Here is a 21087-nt window from a genome sequence, read left to right on the forward strand (position 1 = left end):
AGTGAGATTTGATCCGCTGATCTGCTGAACTAGCAGTCAGCTGAAGTAGCTGCAGTACTGCACTCTAACCACTGCGCCACCTCGGCTCAAACTATCTTTGAGTTCTTCCTTCTTTGCTGCATCACAATGACCAATTTAAAAGAAGACAAGGTAAACTTCCTGTAATATTTATTTTCTGATACATGGCAAGAAAAATGGGTGGGAGGCAGTACCTTCGCTACCGGTTCGGAAATGTGAGTGCGCACGCCACCTCTGCGCATGTGCACAGCCTTCTGCGCATTCGCAGAGCGTCCGTGAGGACATCTGGGTGGGCGGTATTTGCCGGTTCTCTGAACTACTCAAAATTTCCGCTACTGGTTCTCCAGAACCTGTCACAACCTGCTGAGTTTCACCCCTGAGTTTCTGGCTTATTACTGAACATTTATGAGAACGGGTGAAATCCAGCAGGTTCTGACAGGTTCTGGAGAACCGGTAGCGGGAATTTTGAGCAGTTCGGAAAACTGGTAGCGGAAATTTTTCAGAGAACTGGCAAATACCACCTCTGGCTGGCCCCAATGTGTGGTGGGAATGGAGATTTTGCAATATCCTTCCCCCAGGAGTGGAGAGGGAATGGGGATTTTGTAGTATCCTTCCCCTGGAGTGAGGTGGGAGTGGAGATTTTGCAGTATCCTTCCCCTGCCATGCCCACCAAGCCACGCCCACAGAACCGATAGTAAAATTTATGGTCTAAGTTACTCCTCAAAAATCCTTGCATTATTCTCCCTCTGCTGCTCCTTCCTTCTCTGAACTAGATTGGGATTCCTCCTCGTTGAGGTTGGGTGTCTGGCGCTCTCTCTCTTCATTGCCAATTCCATTCTAAGTCTTTCCTGTTGACATGGTGCCCTGAGAAGGCATGCTGTTTGGCCAGTGTGGGAATCTCAAAAATGTGCCAATATGCTTTCAAGCATGTGGCTCTCTAAGAATAATGCTGGCATTTAGTCCATTAGTTTAGCACTCAGTTGGCTGCCTCATTTATTCCCATCTCTAAATTCCCATAAAGTAAAAAGTTTATGAACACACATCCTTGCTTCCCCCCATTAAAACAGACCTTTTGACATTTAACACACACCGGAATGTTTTAACATAAAAGCATAGAGTTGTAGTTCATCAAACCCCAATGAGGCTTGACTGAACCTAAGAAAGCACACAAAGACTTGGTCCCATTTGGTGTGAGGCAGCTGAGTTACCTTGGCCACGAACTGTTATGGGTGATCCAAGCATCATCCTCTTCCATTTGGAGCTCTTCCACACCTTCTTCTGTTGTCCTTAATTCCATTGAAAGAAGAAAAGACCGGAACATTGTAGGAGGTCTTTTGTTGCCCAGCAGAAAAAAGTCCCCTTGCACAATTACCTAAACTCAGGGGTGGGCTGCTGGGGGTTTGCAGGGGTTCACCACGGGCATGTGCAGATGCTGCGATTGCACAAGCAGCGCAAGGGGGGAGCCGCGTGAAACCTGTGTGCATGCGCAGATGGTGCAATTGTGTGCGCAGCGCATGGTGGGTGCACATACAAAAGCTGTTCGCAGGTGCAGATGGTGTGGTTGCATCCGCAGTACACGGTGGGGATATGCGCAAAGCTGTGCGCATGCACAGATGGTGCGGTTGCACACGCAGTGCATGGGGGAGGAGCCACACGTTAGCGCGGATGGCCCGCGCACACACAAACCACGTGAAGTGCGTACCTGTTTGGCACTTGGTGAGCAAAAGGTTCGTCACCACTGGTATAGGATTTCCTGCCTGAGCACTCCCTTCCAACTCTGTTATACTGTTATTCTGTTAAATCAGCTCAGAGATCATATAAGAATAACATAGTTGTGTTCCATCCATCTCTTTTCCCTCCACTGAGGCAACGAAGGCCATTTCTGCTTCATAATCTACTCAGAGCCCAAGTTGGAATGGCTCTAAATCAGTGGTGGGTTCCTCCCGGTTCCGCCCGGTTCCGCCGAGCCGGTAGCGGTGACAATATGACATCACAGAACCGGTTCTCCCCGCCGCCCCACCCGCCCTACGTTATTCTTACCTTTTATTTGGCCCCACCCCCAATCTATTGCTGCCTCCTGAGTCGCAGCTGATGGCTAGAGGGGAAAAAAACTGTTTAAACTCTTGCCGCGGGGCCTCAAAGGGCTGCCCTACAGCTGATCAGTGTTAAAAGAAAACAAATGAGTAGACCGGTGCCTGCAAAAATAAATGGGTAGACCAGTGCCTGCAAAAATAAATGGGTAGATTGGTACAGCTCTGCAAGCAGTTAAAAGCCTGGTTGACCAGTACCTCTGCTAAATCCTAAATAATTTTCACATGACCATCAAGCCACACCCACAAAATAAGCCACGCCCACAGAACCGGTAGTAAAAAAAATTAGAACCCACCCCTGCTCTAGATAGTTTCCATAGAACAAAACAGGATTGAGTGTCTCTTGCTCATGCTTTCCACTGACCAAGTCTACTGAAAGCATGAAAGAAAACATTTGAATATACAACTCATAAATGAAGGGTGCCCGCCAAGACTTTGGACTAACAATCAGCCTGAAAAAAACACAAGTCATGGGTCAGGACGTGGATTCACCTCCCTGTATTACAATCTCTGCACAAGAACTGGATGTCGTCCATGACTTTGTGTACCTCGGCTCAACTATCTCTGACACTCTCTCTTTAGATACTGAGCTGAATAAACGTATTGGTAAAGCAGCCACCACATTTTCCAGACTTACAAAGAGAGTATGGCTTAATAAGAAGCTGACGGAACATACAAAGATCCAGATCTATAGAGCTTGTGTCCTGAGCACACTCTTGTACTGCAGTGGGTCTTGGACCCTTTATGCACGGCAGGAGAGAAAGTTGAACACCTTTCGTATGTGCTGTCTCCGACGTATTCTTGGCATCACCTGGCAGGATAAAGTTCCAAATAGCACAGTCTTGGAATGTGCTGGAATTTCTAGCATGTATACTGTTATGAAGTGGGGTTGAGGGGTATCCCGGACCGTGAACCAGCTCATGAGCAAACACACTAGGACTGAAATAAATCTGACAGAGGCGTCTAGTGTAAAAATATAATTTACTTTAAAACATTTAAAAAGCACTATGTCTTTAAAAAAGCACATTAGTAACAAAGTCTTATCTTGGTTATGTGAAGCCAGGCTATCTCCCTAGATTCCTCTCCACAATACCAAAACAGTTCACAAGAGAAAAAGGTTAACATGACAATAAGCAGCTTCGGTGTCGATACATCATCGAGGTAGTAGAAGGGCGGCAGCATAAACTTCACAGCTAAAAAAGTCACCTGAAGAAAAAACAATTTCAATCAGCAAACGTAGCTTGAAGCTTGTGGGAGGAAGAATGTCCAGCAGCAGCAATTCTGATGATGGCTTGCGTGCTTCAAAACAGCAAAAGGCAAGCATCTGTAGGAGTATCTCTGCAACAGCGTCTGGAGTCCTTATCTGTGTTCTCCTCCCTTCTGTAACGTTACACTGAGCTCTACATCCAGCTTCCAGCAGGAGCTCTGCATCTAGGCCTAAACAGCGTTTAGGCCCGAATAGCAAGCGAAAAGGTCCTTGCTTATATGGGGAGTTAACCTGCAATTAACTAGGGCGGGGAAGGCTTGCAGGTAATTGCAAACAGGAGATGGCTTGATTGAAACCATACTGTTTGTGACTGATCAAGTAGCCACGGCAATCCTGAAAACACTTGTGACATATACACTATTGAAACAGCGACGTCTACGCTGGCTTGGGCATGTCGTGAGAATGGCTGATGGTGGGATTCCGAAAGATCTCCTGTATAGAGAATTAGTGCAGGGAAAGCACCTCAGAGGGAGACCACAGCTGCAATATAAGGATATCTGCAAGAGGGACTTAAAGGCCCTGGGAATGGACATTAACAACTGGGAAACCTTGACCTCCGATCGTTCAGCTTGGAGGCTAAAGACGCAGCATGGCCTTCTCCAATTCGAAGAGACACTTGTTCGGCAGGCTGAGGCAAAGAGGCAATCCCGGAACCAGCGAAATTTGGGGGTTGGGCAGGAGACAGAATGTATCTGCCCTCAGTGTGGAAGGGATTGCCACTCTCAAATTGGCCTTTTTAGTCACACTAGATGCTGTTTTAGGACCTCTTTCCAGAACACGATACCATAGTCTTTTGAGACTGAAGGATGCCAATGAATGAATGAATGAAATGAAGGGTGTCACAAGCCCTACCATCCATCGAACCAGCTACTGTCAATCTTATACCATGTTCATTGCTTATATCAGAAACATTTTCCATTTGTGAGGGGCAAGCAGCATTATAAACAGCTATCAATATTTCAATGCAATCTGCTTCAGAACCAATCTGTGGGAAAGGACTATTTTTCTATATTGAAAAATTGAACGCCACATTTTGAATAGCTTTCTATTGTTAAGCATATAATGGAACAAGGTTGATTGTTCCCAGTTCCATTTCATTTCACAACTTCCCTTTTTATTAGCTCCAGTTGCTATAATTCCAAGAAATCCTAAGGAAAAACTTTGATTTTCATTACTTCCTTTCAATTTAGAATTACAGGGCTTTTCATTGTTTCAAGAGCAATCCAGCGGGATAATTTAAAGAGAGGTGGGAGGGGGGGTGGAAGCTTGGCACAATTAGCAGAGATGATTGAAATATAGGGAATCTATTTAAATTTCTTTTTCAATTTATTTCCATATGGAAAAGAACCATGGCCCAATATAAAATGTAATAATAAAAGCCTAGCATCCTCCTACAAGATTGAACAAACATATTTATGGCCTCCTGAGACCAATTTGGAAAAGAACCATGTGCAGATTTTTTTTTTTTAATTTGATTTATATGCCGCCCTTCTCCGGAGACTCAGGGCGGCTTACAATGCGTTAAGCAATAGCCTTCATACTTTTGTATATTTATACAAAGTCAGCTTATTGCCCCCACAAACTGGGTCCTCAATTTACCTACTTTAGAAAGGATGGAAGGCTGAGTCAACCTTGAGCCTGGGGAGATTCGAACTTGCAGTAATTGCAGGCAGCTGAATGTTAATAACAGGCTATTAGCCAGCTGTGCCACCAGGCCCCTTATGGGCATCAAGTACAATTTTTAGTGTTGGAAGTTCTTTCTAAGAAGCCTAGCAAGGGCTACTCCGATCAGAACCATTTCAGTTTGCCAGTCAATGTATATTTCCTTACATTTTCCTCTGTATACAGCCAGCCGGTTGGTTCCAGGTGGAAACATCTGGAGAGCATCTAAAAGTACCTATTTTGCTGGACAGGCGGCTCCTAAGATATTCCTCCGTAGCTGAAGACCTCACACAAGGATTTGTGCAGTTATGAAGAATGTCATAAGCAATCTCAAAAGCAGCTATCCCTGACTTTTTGAAAGGAGTTTCAATGATTCTGCAGTAGTGTGATAAACCTTCAACCTGACCCAGTAATCTATATATATATATATATATATATATATATATATATATGAGCCAAATACCACTCACTCATCACGAAATCTCCAGAAAAGTAAAGCCTACAAAATTTGGCACGTATATTCCTCTTGGCTTCTAGGTGCTCGCTAAGTAAGGATTTTTTGAAATGACCATCAGATCATTAGTATTTCATATACAGTATTATATTCACACACTCTGATGCTAAGGAGTTAGATGTTCTACTCCCACTCCCCACCTGAAAGAAACTCTGTCCCAACTGCCAGTTGCCTTATATTAACATGCTCTAATGCTACCCCTTCTCTAAACCGGGCATGGGCTGGCCAGCGTGTGACTCATCCGGCCTGTGGGCTGGGACATTCTAGTCCCCCTCTGTTCCAACTGCCAGTTGCATTTATTAACACGCTCTGATGCTATGGAGTTACACATTCTATATGAAGTTACAAGTGTTAAGTGGCAATTTATCACGCCTGATCACATAGTTCCATAGCGAAGCACGGGCATCCTGCTAGTTTCCTATAAGCAAGAACTTTATCTTATGTCACTGGTGTGCACAGGGAATGTTCTTTAATGCAACCCACCATTACGATCTATGATTTGAAGTACCATTTTCAAGAGAAAAGTCTACTAAGAGTGGAGGCAAACTGTTTCCAGTGAAGATATTAAAGCCTCCACTTTCCTGCACAGCTCAGAGATCCATAATGTAACAAGACATCTCCAAAGAATCCGCCATCACCTGGTGACTTCCAGATGCATCTGATTATTATTCCTATCAGTCTCAGTGAACCAGACCTGCAGAAAAAGGCAGCTGTTATAAACCAATGGAAATGTGCTACAGGATATGTTTGTAGAGAACAGCCTCCTGTTGTTGTGGTCCGCCAGCAGCCTGCAGAGCTGGCAGTGGAGTCAGACAGTGAGGAGGCTGGGGAGGAGCATGGGCCAGTCCTGGAGTCTGGGGAAGGCTGGACTAGGGCTCTGCGTCAGAGGCAGAGATGGGGTCAGGGCCATCTGGGAGTTATGTGCCAACTCCGGAGCCTCCAGAGATGGACATCAGAGAGGCAGAGGAACAGGAGGAGCCTGTTGCAATAAAAGAGGTTTTTGGGACTACTCGTGTGTTTTAATGACTCAGGAAGCCGAGATCACAACAGCTGTTTTATTTGCAGATTATCATCTCCGAGTGGATACTTTCCAAATATGTTAATTCTCATTGCATTACTTAGATATCTGAATAGCTTTCTGCAACCAGGAGTCCTCCAGACCAGTTGGACTAGAATCTTCATCATCATCCTTCTCTAGATGCCTAACGATGATGGGAGTTATCTAATGCAGGAGTCTCCAACCTTGGCAACTTTAAGGCTTGTGGACTTCAACTCCCTTGCATAGACCATCAAATGTTATAAATTGCATAATTCATGTATTTATTTATTCATTCATTCATTCAATGGAAAGAGATGCTAAGAATTATAACTCAACAAGGGAAGAAAAACATTAATTGCACCAGTTTAGTCCAACCAGTGATGAGACATTTTACATTTGTTTATGCTGTGAGGAGATCTCTCTCGTCACTTCTAATCTGGCAGGATTTCCTAAGTGTGAACAAATGTATCTGCCAAAAGTATTGTTCACTTGCAATGTTTTGGGGCTGTGTGCAGAGGTGGTATTCAGCCGGTTCGTACCAGTTCGTCCAAACTGGTAGCGGAAATCACCCACCCGCCCCGGCTCTATGCCATCCTATTTAGGCACGTTTTTGAGGCAGGGCACATGCACAGCAGGCGCACACGTGAGCAAAGCACATGTGCGGAAGACTGGACGCATGCATGGAAGGCGGGCATGTGTGCGGATTGGCGTGCACGCGGCAAGCCGGTCGTAACATAATGTGAAACCGACCACTGGCTGTGTGGGCTATTTCCCAGGATCCTCCATAGCAGGGGTCTCCAACCTTGGCAACTTTAAGACTTGTGGACTTCAACTCCCAGAATTCCTCAGCCAGCGAAGCTGAGCTGGCTGAGGAAAAGCAAAGCAAAGCTAGCTGAGGAACTCTGGGAGTTGAAGTCCAGAGGTCTTAAAGTTGCCAAGGTTGGGAGATCCCTGATCTAATGCATGATTGAATCACCAGGTGGGCAAAGCTGTTCCAAGCTAATACATTCACTTGAAATTTTTGTAACCTTTGATTCCGAAAATAGCTTGAGTACTTAAAATTATAAGCCCATAGTGACCTTTCATTCATAAATAGATTCAGGGTTCATTGGATCGTTAAAGCTTCCCACAATAATAGATAAACCTTTTGTTTCACCTCAGTGGCTTCCGTGTTTTTCCATAGAGGCCATTTTTCCCTCTCACTCATCCATCAAATCGTACAAGTCCAAGGTAGAGAAAACAAGTAAATTCCCAACACACATGAACCAGGTTTATTTTTTTTTATTGGAAAGAATTATCTGTTAAATGTTACTCTTATAATTTTCTTGTTGCAGTGTCTTTCCTCTTCCTATCACACTTTTTTTTCCTCTTAGTCTCTTTTCACAACAAATAATTCTATTAATAGGCAGCATATTCTAGATTTTGATGAAGCAGATTCTGAAACATGTTTACAAAGCAGAATAACCCTAAATTTCCTCTTACAAAATAATGACCCTATATCAACCACATTAAAATTAGTTCATGCTATAAAACAGTGATTGCTCTAAATATCTGTCTTCTTGCCTAGTATTGAAGACCTATGGAGGAGATTAGCTATGGAAAATGAATTTTCCAGGTTTCTCCTCCTCTGCAGCCATTAATTTTGTCTGGATGAATTATTTGCAAGGAGACTTGGGGGGTGTATTTTTTTTTCTTAGTCTCCTGCCATCTGTGGTCTTCATGAGATAGATCCCAGGTTGCTCTGCAAAATTGTTTTGCAGCCAGCCATGAATATAAATAAGAAATTATGCTATCTAATGTCAAGAGGGAAACAGTCAAATAAGAAACACACTTTAATTTGGAAACTGGGGGATAATCCTAGCTTGAAGAATCTTAAAGAGATCAAACTTTCTAAGCTTGAAGCTTCCTAAATCAACTCTTATTTTTTTATCAACAATGCTGCTGGATTTTAAAGATCCCTCTGCAGAATGCGTAGGAACAAATATTGACTTTTGTACAATGATCCAACTATACAGTTCTGTGGTTTTGTTTTCATCATAATAGCCCCCATATCCTTAAATGTTATTAGCTGTTTTAGGTGTTGCTCACACAGTAAAAGGATGGGCTATTGATTTTGATTTATTTGCGGGACCGCCTTCTGCCGCCGATAGCCTCCCACCGACCAGTACGTTCCCACAGAGAGGGACTCCTCCGGGTACCGTCAGCCAGGCAATGTCGGCTGGCGACCCCCAGGGGGAGGGCCTTCTCTGTGGCAGCTCCTGCCCTCTGGAACGATTTTCCCCCAGAGATACGAAGGATATCGGATCTCCGGGTCTTTCGCCGTGCCCTAAAAACTTTTCTTTTACATCAAGCAGGGCTGGCGTGAAACCCCACCCCCAATTTTTTTAGCTTTTTTAGCTTTTTAAATTGTCAATGGGTTTTAGTTTGAATGTTTTAAATTTTGGGCCAAAGTCATGAAATTCTTTTTAAAATTTAAAATTTTGTATTGGTATGTGTTTTAGTTTTGGCTGTGCACTGCCCTGAGTCCACTAGGAGAAGGGCGGTATACAAATTGAATAAAATAAATATAAATAAACATATACTGCTGATAGTTCAGTCTAGCCTGAAAGTGCCCAGGGTCCTTTGCCTGGATTTATGAAGGCAGCAACTTCCACACTTTAGCTATAATTTCATCAGTACCAAATGCCCCACAATTAGAACATAGAATAATAGGGTTGATCTCCAAGTATGCCCTTGGAGATCTCCAACCCAGGGATCAGCAGCCCGTGGCTCTGGAGCCACATGTGGCTCTTTCTTCCCTCTGCTGCAGCTCCCTGTTGCTGGTCGGCTCCACAATTGATAGGGCTTTCAGTTAGGACAGGTAGAGGAAAAAGGATGCTGCGCTAGGAGGAGACTATGATGGGAGAACCGGACTTCCGATCAGCTCCAGAATTGAACGGGGGCTTCCGGTTAGGACCTTTGTGGCTCTTGAGTGTTTAAGGTTGCCGACCCCTGTTCTAGCCCTCCCCCCTCAAGCAGGAAATCCTATACCATTTCAGACAGGTGGCTCTTCTGTCTCGTCTTAAAAGCCTCCACTGATGGTGCACTCTCATCTCTGTAACTGCTAATGTGTGACAGGGGATCTGTAACTGGGAAGGCCTCGTAAGAATGTTAGTTCCACCTCTTAGCTGAATGCTGCTTTGCTGAAATGTGCACCCTTTCTTTCTGGAGAAATGCAGGAGCTGAAAACCTGAAGTAAGCATTCTGAATTATTAGATAAGGAGAATCCAAGACCTCAGTGCCTTCCGCCGTGCCCTTAAAACCCACTTTTTCCAGCAAGCCGGGCTGGCTTAGAAAGAAATTTTTTAAATTTTTTAAAAGTTTAATTGGTTTGTGGTTTTTTTAATTTTTGGGCCAAATTTATATAGATTTTAATTGTTTTTAATATTTGTATTTCATGTTTTTAATTCTGGCTCTGCACCACCCTGAGTCCTCATGGAGAAGGGTGGTATATAAATTGAAAATAAAATAAAAAAAATAAAAATAAAAAATACTGATTTCAGCATACTACAGCCTGGTCAGTGGTGGGTTGCCCCCGGTTCACACCAGTTCTATAGAACCAGTAGTAAAACTGGCGGGAGGCTCCGCCCACTGACCCTGATGTCATCAAAATGCTTCTGCGCCTGCGCAGAAGAGCGCACGCGCGAGCGAAGCAAGCGCACGTGGCCCCGTTGCGAACCGGTAGTAAAGATAAGTAGAACCCACCCCTGAGCCTGGTATGAACTCTCCTAGCTCTCCCATGGAAACAGATGGAACAATAGTGATATTTCTGAAATCCCTATTTAAGGACAATGCTCATCTCAAATGCAAGAGAAGAATCCTTTTGAAACCCCCTCTGTCTCATTTTTTCCCTAGAAAACTACAATTGCTGGATCACTTTTGTTGGGGGATCTTGCTGTCCAGGAGCATCTGCAGGAGAGGGGTGAGTAAAATCTGCAAGATTAAAAAGCACAGCATCACAGCCCAAACCTAACCCATTTGTATGTACAATGCACATTCAAAAAAAGTCCTACATTGTGCTGTATCAGTGGTGCTATTCAGCTGGTTGTATCCGGTTCGGAAGAACCAGCAGCAGCGGCTGCAGGAAGCTCCGCCCACCCACCTGGACATCATCACGTCCCGTTTTTGACGTTCTGCGCATGCATTCCCATTTGTGAACCGGTAGCGAAGGTAAGTGAGTACCACACCTGTGCTGCATAACTACCATTCTGCTGACTTTTTACACCATCAGCCCATAGACACCACTGTTGTCATCCTCTTAATCAGCTTGAATTTTTGATTTTGAGTGAATATGTGCAGAGAAGCCTGACACCTTCTCACAGTTTCTGGGCAAAAGGGAAAAAAAATTGCAATCGGAGTCACTTTCCCCCAAGTTATTTCTAATTGCAAAACTAAAACTTTTACGTCGCTGATTTAAGACTGTTCCTTTAACAGGCTGATAAGAAACAAAACCCTTATACTTCATGCCAGAATTTCATTTGCACAAAATTGGAAACACGGATTTGCTCCATCAAATACGATGATCATAAAAAAGGTGCTAGAATGTGCAGAAACAGATAAATTAACAATGGAACTAAAAGACCAAGAGGAAACGATTTATTATGAGACATGGAATAGATGGTATAACTGATTGGAGAAAGAATCCAACATTAATGTATAAATGTATAAACGTAAGAGAAGATATTAGAGAGGAGCGAAATAGTTATTGTGTAATAGATAGGTATAAATTGTAGTGAATATAGAAATTAGTAAGTAATATATAAAATGTATGTATATATAGTTGGTTAAAAGATAAAATAGACATTATCAAAGATGCCGGTATCGGAAAGCTGTAAAAATGTAACAAGGATGTTAAAGATGTAAATAATAAAAATTATTTAAAAAAAGAAAAGAAACAAAATTCAAAAAGAAATCAAGAATAAGACTCAGACGCAACCATATCACCGAACCAATTGGTATAGTAAGCAAGGTTTGGTCTAACTAAACTTAAAATGGGATTTTTCAAGGAATACCAAAGCTAAAGGTCAAACTGAGAAGTTTTTTTTTAAAAAAAAAAAGCTGAAGGTTTTCTATACTGACAAAATGAAAGCGACCTGGACCACGAATTGGGCTGAACTCGCAAATTTTGGCATTTTTTAAAACAATCATTCTTTAAACTTTTAGAATCATTTTTTAAGCCAATCTGCAATTGTCTTTACCATGTCCAGTTCTAAAAAGCCATTGCCATGCAAACTAACTCATGCTGTGTTGTAGATTATTTATTTAACATATACCGTAGTGGCCAAAATTGTGGAAACCTTTTGGGAAAAGTGTATTTTTGAGGTTTGATGGTTAATAACACCATTTTTTTTTCTTTTTCTTTTTCTTTTGGAGTTTCAAGAGTTTCACTGCTGGAATGGCCTGGGAATAGCCCAGACCTTAACCCAATTGAAAATCTATGGAGCTGACTAAAGAAACTTGTTAGTCAGAAGCGACTCAGCAATAAAACTCAGTTAATAGAAGCAATCATTCTATCTTAGTTTCACATTATAACAGCTGCAGAACTAAAAGATTTGATTCACTCCATGGGAAGATGTTGTAAGGCCGTAATTCATGCTAAAGGTTACTCAACTAAGTATTAACTGACGTGATAATTTTTGTATATCTCATGTTTTCTATGGTGATAATTTTTGTATATCTCATTTTTTCTACATATTTCACTTTTCTTCTTTATACTGTAACTGCTATTCTAATAGCAAATCCTTCCTAAAAGTTATTGCATTACATTCTTGATTAATTTTATGGTACTACTCCCAAAAAAATGATGTTATTAGCTAGTTTTAGAAAATATACTTTTCCCAAAAGGTTTCCACAATTTTGGCCACTACTGTACCTGTATCCCGCCTTTCATTCAGGAGCTTTCAGGTGCCATACATAGAATTACCTACTCTTTCTCCACAGCCCTCTGTGAAGGAAAATAAGCTAAGACAAAATTACCCAGAGAGTTTCCATGGCTGTAGATCAGGGGTGGGTTCCACTTACCTTTACTACCAGTTCGCAATGGGAGCGTGTGCACTTCTGCGCATGCCCAGATCGTCAGTGATGATGTGGGGGCAGGTGGGCGGAGCCTCCTGCCGCCATTACTACCGGTTCGCAAGAACCGGACCAAACCGGGAGCAACCCACCACTGCTGTAGGTAGATTGAAACATTGGTCTCTTCATCCCTAGACTATTTAACTTCTGCACCACACTGGCTTTCCATAGCCAGCCAGCCAGCACTTATCTCTATAATTTATCTGATTTTTTTTGCGGGGGGGAAGTCTGTGTGATAATCAAGCACTCTTTAGGTTAGAAAGATGGGCAAAAGGATAGCAAGGTGCCAAGGTCACTCAGCATAAAAAGGAAGGAGGAAGAACTCAAGAATCAGAAGATTTGGTGGGGCTATTTCCAAACACTAGAACAGTATACAGTATATAAACTTTATTACGGTCATCGACCAGCAACAGATACACAATAAATTAAAAATAATACTGACATTAATTGTGAATAATAACATCCCTGTTATGAAAATACATGATCTCAAACCGTTAGGGTCACTCTCTAATTTACATGAGTGGAGACCCAATAAATATGTGAGTAAATGTATTTTTCCAAAAATTGTTAGAGATATCTCCAAAAAATTGGCACCAGTTGACATCTATAATTCTGTAACCAATTTTTTTCTTGTGGACATTGCAGCGTGGTAGCCGGGTTTGAGTCTTGGAGGAGAAAGCCTACATAAAAGTCATCTGCACTAAAGCAGTTTTTCTCAACTTCGGTGACTTAAAGATTTATGAATTCCAAAATGGCTGGGGAATTCTGGGAGCTGAAGTCCACACATCTTCAAGTTGCCAAGGTTGAAAAACACTGCAGTGGAAGATGACCTCAACCTTAAACTCCACAGAGCTGGAAATCCTCCTCCAACACCACCGTTGTACCAACTCTTCTTGCATCAGAACTGAGTGGAAAGTAAATAAGCTCAGCAGTTCAGTGACAAGCACGGTGCAGTGGTGGGTTTCACATTTTGTTACTACCAGTTCGCCCCCCGCGCATGCGCTCGAGTTTGCTTGTGCACTGCACCCTTCCACACATGCACCTGGCCTTCTGTACATGTGCTTTGCTGGCATGCACACCTTCCGTGCATGCACCCGGCCTCAAAAATGTGCCTAAATAGGATGGCATAGAGCCGGGGCGGTTGGGCAGGCCCACCCGCGATTTCCGTTACCAGTTCACCTGAACCAATGCAAACCGGCTGATTACCACCTCTGGCATGATGGCCCCAAAAGTATGTTGCACATAAAAAATTGGGCGTGCCTGCCTTCCATATATGCACCCTGCCTTCTGTGCATGTGCCTTGCTCGCATGTGCACCTTTCGTGCATGCACCTAGCCTCAAAAACGTACCTAAATAGGACGGCATAGAGCCGTGGCGGGTGGGCACCTGAATCGGTGCAAACCGGCTGAATACCACCTCTGGCATGGTGGCCCCAAAAGTATGTTGCACATAAAAAATTGAGCGAAGCTTTGATCATAGCGGCATGGTCCCATCTTGACTTCTCCATCACATCCTGCAGATACCCATGGCCAGACAATGAATTACTGGTATTTGTCAACTTTTACACAGTCTATTGAATAAGCTGAAGGACATTTCCTTCCCCAGCAGGCAGGAAAGGAAGAAACTCAACCATTGCTGTGAAGCGAGAGAGAAAAATCATACTGCGTCTGACACGTAACAACCCCGTTTAACAAGATGGGTGGCAAATGGTGGGAAGAAAAAAAAAGAAAGAAAACTAAAATTCTTGACGAAACGAATTACCTGGCTTTAGTCTAATTTCATAAATTCTCTTTGGCAGAATGACATCTTCCTGTCATGAGATGGAGACAGAGGGAGTTTTGCTAGCTATTTAAAATTAAAATTATCATAGATTTGCTCTTATAGCAAACATATGTGCTAAAAGAGCAGGATTTTCCAAAGATAACGGAAGAATTCCTTTCCTACGTTTCTCTTCTGATGATGAAGCTCCCCACAATTATCGTCCCCTTGAAAGGGAAAAATTCATTCCCTCTCAGAAGGGATTCCAAACCACAGATCATTTGCAGACTGTTATTCAGGCAACTGTCCACATAATCATCTGCTAACCAGGAAGAGATGCTCCATGGACTTTTGAAAAGAATATAGGAATCATGGACAACGCTGTGGGCAATGATATGAGGTGCTGTAACAACTAAGTTTGGAGGTTGAGTTTTTAGCCCCTTCTAAATGAGCTATACCAGAGATGTTAAATTCAAGGCCTGTGGGCCAGATTGGGCCCACAGAGTGCTTAGATCTGGCCAGCGGGGCCACCCTGGAAATAGCGAAGGACCGGCCCGTGGTGCCTCTTCCAGTGAAAATGAGCTCCCAGACTCCGTTTTTGCTGGCAGGGGGTTGCAGGAGGCCGTCGCAGCCGAAAACGGAGCTCGGGAGCCTGTTTTCGCTGGCAGAGCACTCAGGCCACCACAGGCACCCCCAAAACGAATGACAGTGAGCTGGCCACACCCACCCTGGCCATACCCGCCCCACGCTCCACCCCCCTGAGGTCAAACACAAGCCTGATGCAGCCCTCAATGAAATCGAGTTTGACACCCCTGAGCTATATTCTCTCATCCCAAAAGAGTTGGCCTAGAGTCTGGGAATGGCTCTTCTTCCTTCCTTTCCTTCTATTTCCTTTGTCTCACCTATCAGCAAAAGTGATTAAAAATGGAAGGAACAGGGTGTATACCGTATTTTTCGGACTATAAGATGCACTGGAGTATAAGACACACCAAGATTTCAAAGAGGTAAAGAAGAGGTAAAAAAGAGCACTCTGCAGGCCTCCCAAACCCTCTGTGCATCCCGTTTTTGTGAAAAACGGCCCATTTTTTGCAAAAACAGGATGCACAGAGGGTTTGGGAGGCCTGCAGAGTGCTCCTGGGGGCTGGGGAGGGCAAAATCATGACACATGGGGGTTTTGGGAGGCCAAAAACGGGCCTGTTTTTGGTGAAAACGGGACATGCGGGGCGGGGTTTCGGGAGGCCAAAAATGGCTGTATTCAGTGTATAAGACACACCAACATTTTCACCCTCTTTTAGGGAGGGGGCAATGAGTCTTATACTCAGAAAAGTACGGTAATTGCAGTTTTTCAAACACTTCAGAACTGTGCTTAACTAGAATCAATTGAATCAATAGGAAGGTACTGTATATCTGTCTCTAGAAACAGATCCAATAGCAATGGTCGATAGAGTGAGGTCAAATTTTATTTATTTATTTATTTACTTACTTATTTACTTATTTACTTATTTATTTATTTATTTATTTATTTATTTATTTAATTTATATACCGCCCTACTCCCGAAAGACTCAGGGCGGTGAACAGCCAAAAGATAAAATACACATAGTACAAACGTTAAAAAACCATTTAAAAATACATTAAATACTTTGGCCCAAACCAAATTTAAAACACCCCAATTTATAAAACAAATTTAAAAGCAATTAAAAGGGAGGTTAGGCCAGACCAGCCTGCTGGAATAAGAATGTTTTGAGGGCACGGTGGAAAGTGCCTAAATCCGGGATCCTCCGTATCACCGGGGGGAGCTCGTTCCAGATGGCAGGTGCCCCCACAGAGAAGGCTCTCCCCCTGGGGGCCGCCAATCGACATTGTTTGACCGATGGCACCCTGAGAAGACCCTCTTTATGGGAGCGTACCGGTCGGTGAGAGGCTACTGGTGGCAGAAGACTCATGCCGGCCGTATCTTCTAATGCAGGGGTGTCAAACTCAAGGCCCACGGGCTGGATGTGGTCCACAGGGTGGTTAAATCTGGCCCGCAGGGGCCCCCTGGAAAGAGAGAAGTATTGACCTATGTTGTATCTGCCAGCAAAAATGGAGCTCACGAGGACTGCACATGGCCCTCACAAGCTCCGTTTTTGCTGGCAGAGGGTTGCAGGAGGCCGTCCCAGCCAAAAATGGAGGTCTGGAGCCTATTTTTGCTGGCAGAGCACTTGGGCTGCCACAGGCGCCCCTGACACAAATGACGTCGAGCTGGCCACGCACACCTCGGCCCGCCAAGGTCAAACACAACCCTCATGCGGCCCTCAATGAAATCGAGTTTGACACCCCTGTTCTAATGTATCTCTAAAAAACCCCAAAAAGGACTACAGGTAGTCCTTGACTTACAACAGTTCATTTAGTGACCATTTAAAATTTCCAGATCACTAAAAAAAGTGACATGATTTTTTTTGAAACTTACGGGCGTTGCAGCATCCCCATGGTCACATGATCAAAATTCAGCTGCTTGGCAACTGATTCATATTTATGACGGCTGCAGTGTCCTGGGGTCATGTGATGCCCTTTTGCGACCTTCTGACAAGCCAAGTCAATGGGGAAGCCAGATTCGCTTAATGACGGTGTTGCTAACTTAACAACAGCAAGTGATTCACTTGACAACTGTGGCAAGAAAGGTTGTAAAATGGGGCAAAGCTCACTTAACAAATGTCTCGCTTAGCAACATAAATGTTGGGCTCAGTTGTTGTCGTAAATCGAGGACTACCTGTACAAGCTTCTGACCTTTGACATTTCTTTTGAACATCTATTTCCATACACTTGTACTGCATGTCAATTATTTTGCCAGGGTGATGAAGCCCATTTTTACAAGCTGCAAATCGCCTGGAGCTATAACTATGAAATACTGGCTTATATATCATTTTTTTCTCCCTATTTTGATGTAGAAGGCAGGAAATTCCTGTGATGCTGTGATCCCTGTGCAGTGCCTACAGATGTCTCTTGATGTCTGCTAGGTTCTTTGCTCCGTCTGATTTTAACGCTTTTATATTTATTATAACTCCTTTTTTTGAGGGCGGGGAGTAAGCTGTACATGCTGCAGAATAAATCTCTAACCTCATTTTTTTTGTTTCCAAGAGTATCTCAGGGGCCCGAAGCTCTTTTAGAAAATTCAAAGAAGGGTGGTTGAAAACCAATGTTTTAGAAACATCCTTATCCTGAAGAAGGATGAAGGTCCCATGAGTTAGCAAAAAAAAAGAAAAAAAAAGAGGAGTGAATAGAATAGAATAGAATAGAATAGAATAGAATAGAATAGAATAGAATAGAATAGAATAGAATAGAATAGAATAGAATAGAATAGAATAGAATAGAATAGAATTTTTTATTGGCCAAGTGTGATTGGACACACAAGGAATTTGTCTTGGTGCATATGCTCTCAGTGTACATAAAAGAAAAGATACGTTCATCAAGAAACATAAGGTACAACACTTAATGATAGTCATAGGGTACAAATAAGCAATCTAGAAAGGACTCTAAAGAGAATGCAGGGTAGCATTCTGGAGCTTTATAACTAGTGGTGGGATTCCAAAATTTTTACTACCGGTTCTGTGGGTGTGGCTTGGTGGGCGTGGCAGGAGAAAGGAAAATGTAAAATCTCCATTGCCACCCCACTCCAGGGGAAGGTTACTGCAAAATCCCCATTCCCTCCCGATCAGCTGGGACTTGGGAGGCAGAGAATAGATGGGGGTGGGGCCAGTCAGAGGTGGTATTTACCAGTTCTCCGAACTACTCAAAATTTCTGCTACCGGTTCTCCAGAACTGGTCAAAACCTGCTGAATACCACCTCTGTTTATAACTAACTGATTATATCTCTCATGGCCACCACTTTGTAATGAGAGATCCCAACCCCCAAGCCTTTTTCCAAGAGAGTCCCCATAATAGTCTCAACAGAGAAACTCTGACATGATATATTATTACATGACCCCCACACTACAGTGCTTATGTAGGACTATTTTCTAGCAGGTATCTCCCTCTCTCCCTCCCTCCCTTTTATTTAAGAGATGTACTGTTGTGACCCAGGCCCAAGTAGGTAGTAGTTGACACAAAACAGTTCCAAAACAAACAGACTTTATTAGAACAGCTGAGAATTAACTCATTCTCAGCATAGTCCAAACTAAATTAAAACAAATTCTTCATAACATAAATTCTTCAGTCTAATCACCAACCTTGGTATAATTAGGCAAACTGCCAAAGGCTTCTCTTGGCAAAAGTTCAGAAGCAGAAGACGCCTACCAGAGATAAGTGCAGCAAGACAAGAACAAGTCGATAAAAAACGTTGTTTTCCGACAAAGAGCCCAAGAGCCGTTGCTGGTCTTTTAAGCCTTATGGGAGGGGCCAATCATCTCTTGGCCCTACTCCCGAATCGTTCTCTTTGCTTTAGCTGCTCTTGCCTTCTAGCAGCTCTTCTCATACATGCACTAGGAACAGGCTCCTCTTGTTGCTCTGCCTCTCTACTGTCAGCCTCTGGAGGCTCCAGAGTCCGCACATCACTCCCCAATGGTCCTGGCCCTGGCCCCATCTCTACCTCCGATGCAGAGCCCTCATCCGGGCCTTCCCCAGCCTCCAGGACTGGCCCATGTTCTTCCTCAGCCTCATCGCTGTCCGACTCCGCTGCCAGCTCCGCAAGGTGCTGGCGGACCACATGTAGTACAGTCTGGAGTGACTATGAAATTGATTGCAGTAGCAATGTTCGAAGTGAAGCTGATGAATCTTTTGCCCAGCTGTAATGGGTAAGAAGGGATTTGAGCCATTTGAGGGGGAAATATTAGTCATCTTCAGCCTCCGGCGCTATTGTTTCAATCAGTTTTGGAGAGAATAAATCACCACCTTACTTTGATCAAGTAGTAAATGGTTCCTTTCAATGAAAAGTACTTGTTACCGTTTCCTTAAAATTAAGACATCCCCTGATAATAAGCCCAATCAGGCTTTTGAGTGCATGTGCTAAAATAAGCCACCCCCTGAAAATAAGCCCTCCCCAAAAATATTTAAACACAGAGCTGGAAATCAGGTAAGACAGCACCAGGAGCCCCATCTTGTTCCACGCGCCCCAAAATAATAAGACCTCCCCGAAAATAAGGCCAAGCGCTTATTTCAGAGTTCAAAAAATATAAGATAGGGTTTTATTTTCGGGGAAACACGGTATATACATGCTTGGATTGCTCTTTAGGTATTGTATATATTATTTGTATTCTGCTGCTGTTATTTTTGTACAGTAGCTGGTGTCCAGTTGAAAACACAATGATAATATGCACAGGATGATATCACACAGATGAGAAAATGGGATTTTTCATTTCCTGTATGGAAATGGCCCCTCTGACAACAGGTACTTTCTGCTAAGAATGGAATATGTTGGTTTCAGATATTTCTGCTGTAGGTTCTTGAGAACATGTTCAGTGTCTTCATATGGGAATACGGGAATACCGGCATCTTCCCTTGACTTATTCCCCTAGGTGTCACCTATCTCAGCACCTTTCTCAGTGGATTTTGTTCCACCTAATTTCACTGCAATATTCACTTAATTCTCAGGTCTGTTGGGAGTCAGTAAAGCAATAGGTCAGTGACATCTAGTGGTGGTAATGGGAAAGACAGAAATGGGCAAAAGTGGAGATTAAAAAAACGAATTGCCAAATTAAGAGATATTCCTTGAGGCGGTTGTCCCAAAGGCAGTGATTAGAACTCAATTTCAAGCACAATATTTCAAACATGTTTTTAATTGAGGCTTACTTTTACTACAAAAAGGGAAGAAACGTCCCCATATTGTCATCTAATTCAAAAGATTGAGAGATTAAGAAGCCTCTTGATAGGATGCTCCAGAATGTCCAAGTCCAGAAGTCTCCAACTTTAGCAACTTTACGACTTGTGGACTTCAACTCCCAGAGTTCCTGGCTGAAGAATTCTGGGAGTTGAAGTCCACAAGTGTTAAAAGTTGCCAAGGTTGGAGATCCCTGGACTAGCCTACCAAAATCAGTGCTGTCTAAGGTACCTTGGATGCATGCTTTCCGAGAATTTGGAAGGAGGCATAGGGACGTGGTGACTCAGTGGCTAAGACGCTGAGCTTGTTGATCAGGTCAGCAGTTCAGTGGTTTGAATCCCTAGTGCTGCGTAAGGGGGTGAGCTCCCATTACTTGTCCCAGCTTCTGCCAACCTAGCAGTTCGAAAGCACATAAAAAATGCAAGTAGAATAATAGGGACCGCCTTTGGTGGGAAGGTAACAGTGCTCCGTGCGCTTTTGGCGTTGAGTCATGCTGGCCACATGACCACGGAGACGTCTTCGGACAGCGCTGGCTCTTCGGTAATGATGTGTAATGGTGCATAAGGAAACCATTCCTGCTTAAGAATCCAATGTATAACAGAGTGAGATGGGCTACATCTTTGGAATTAAGAGTGTTATGCATATTCTAACCAAGAAGTTGAAGGCTTTCATTTCTACTGAAGACTATAAAATCTTTGTGGGATTTCTCAAACTTCTGTAGGGTAAGGTAGAATCTGTCATGGTCTTAGACATTGTTCTGGCTCCTACTCCCTTTACGTGTCGTCTTTGAAAGGTTACCTGCACCTTCAAATCACTTACTATGAGTATTATCATTG

This window comes from Pantherophis guttatus, chromosome 6 (assembly GCF_059756535.1).
Source record: "Pantherophis guttatus breed Tessera chromosome 6, ASM5975653v1, whole genome shotgun sequence".
Classification (NCBI taxonomy): domain Eukaryota; kingdom Metazoa; phylum Chordata; class Lepidosauria; order Squamata; family Colubridae; genus Pantherophis; species Pantherophis guttatus.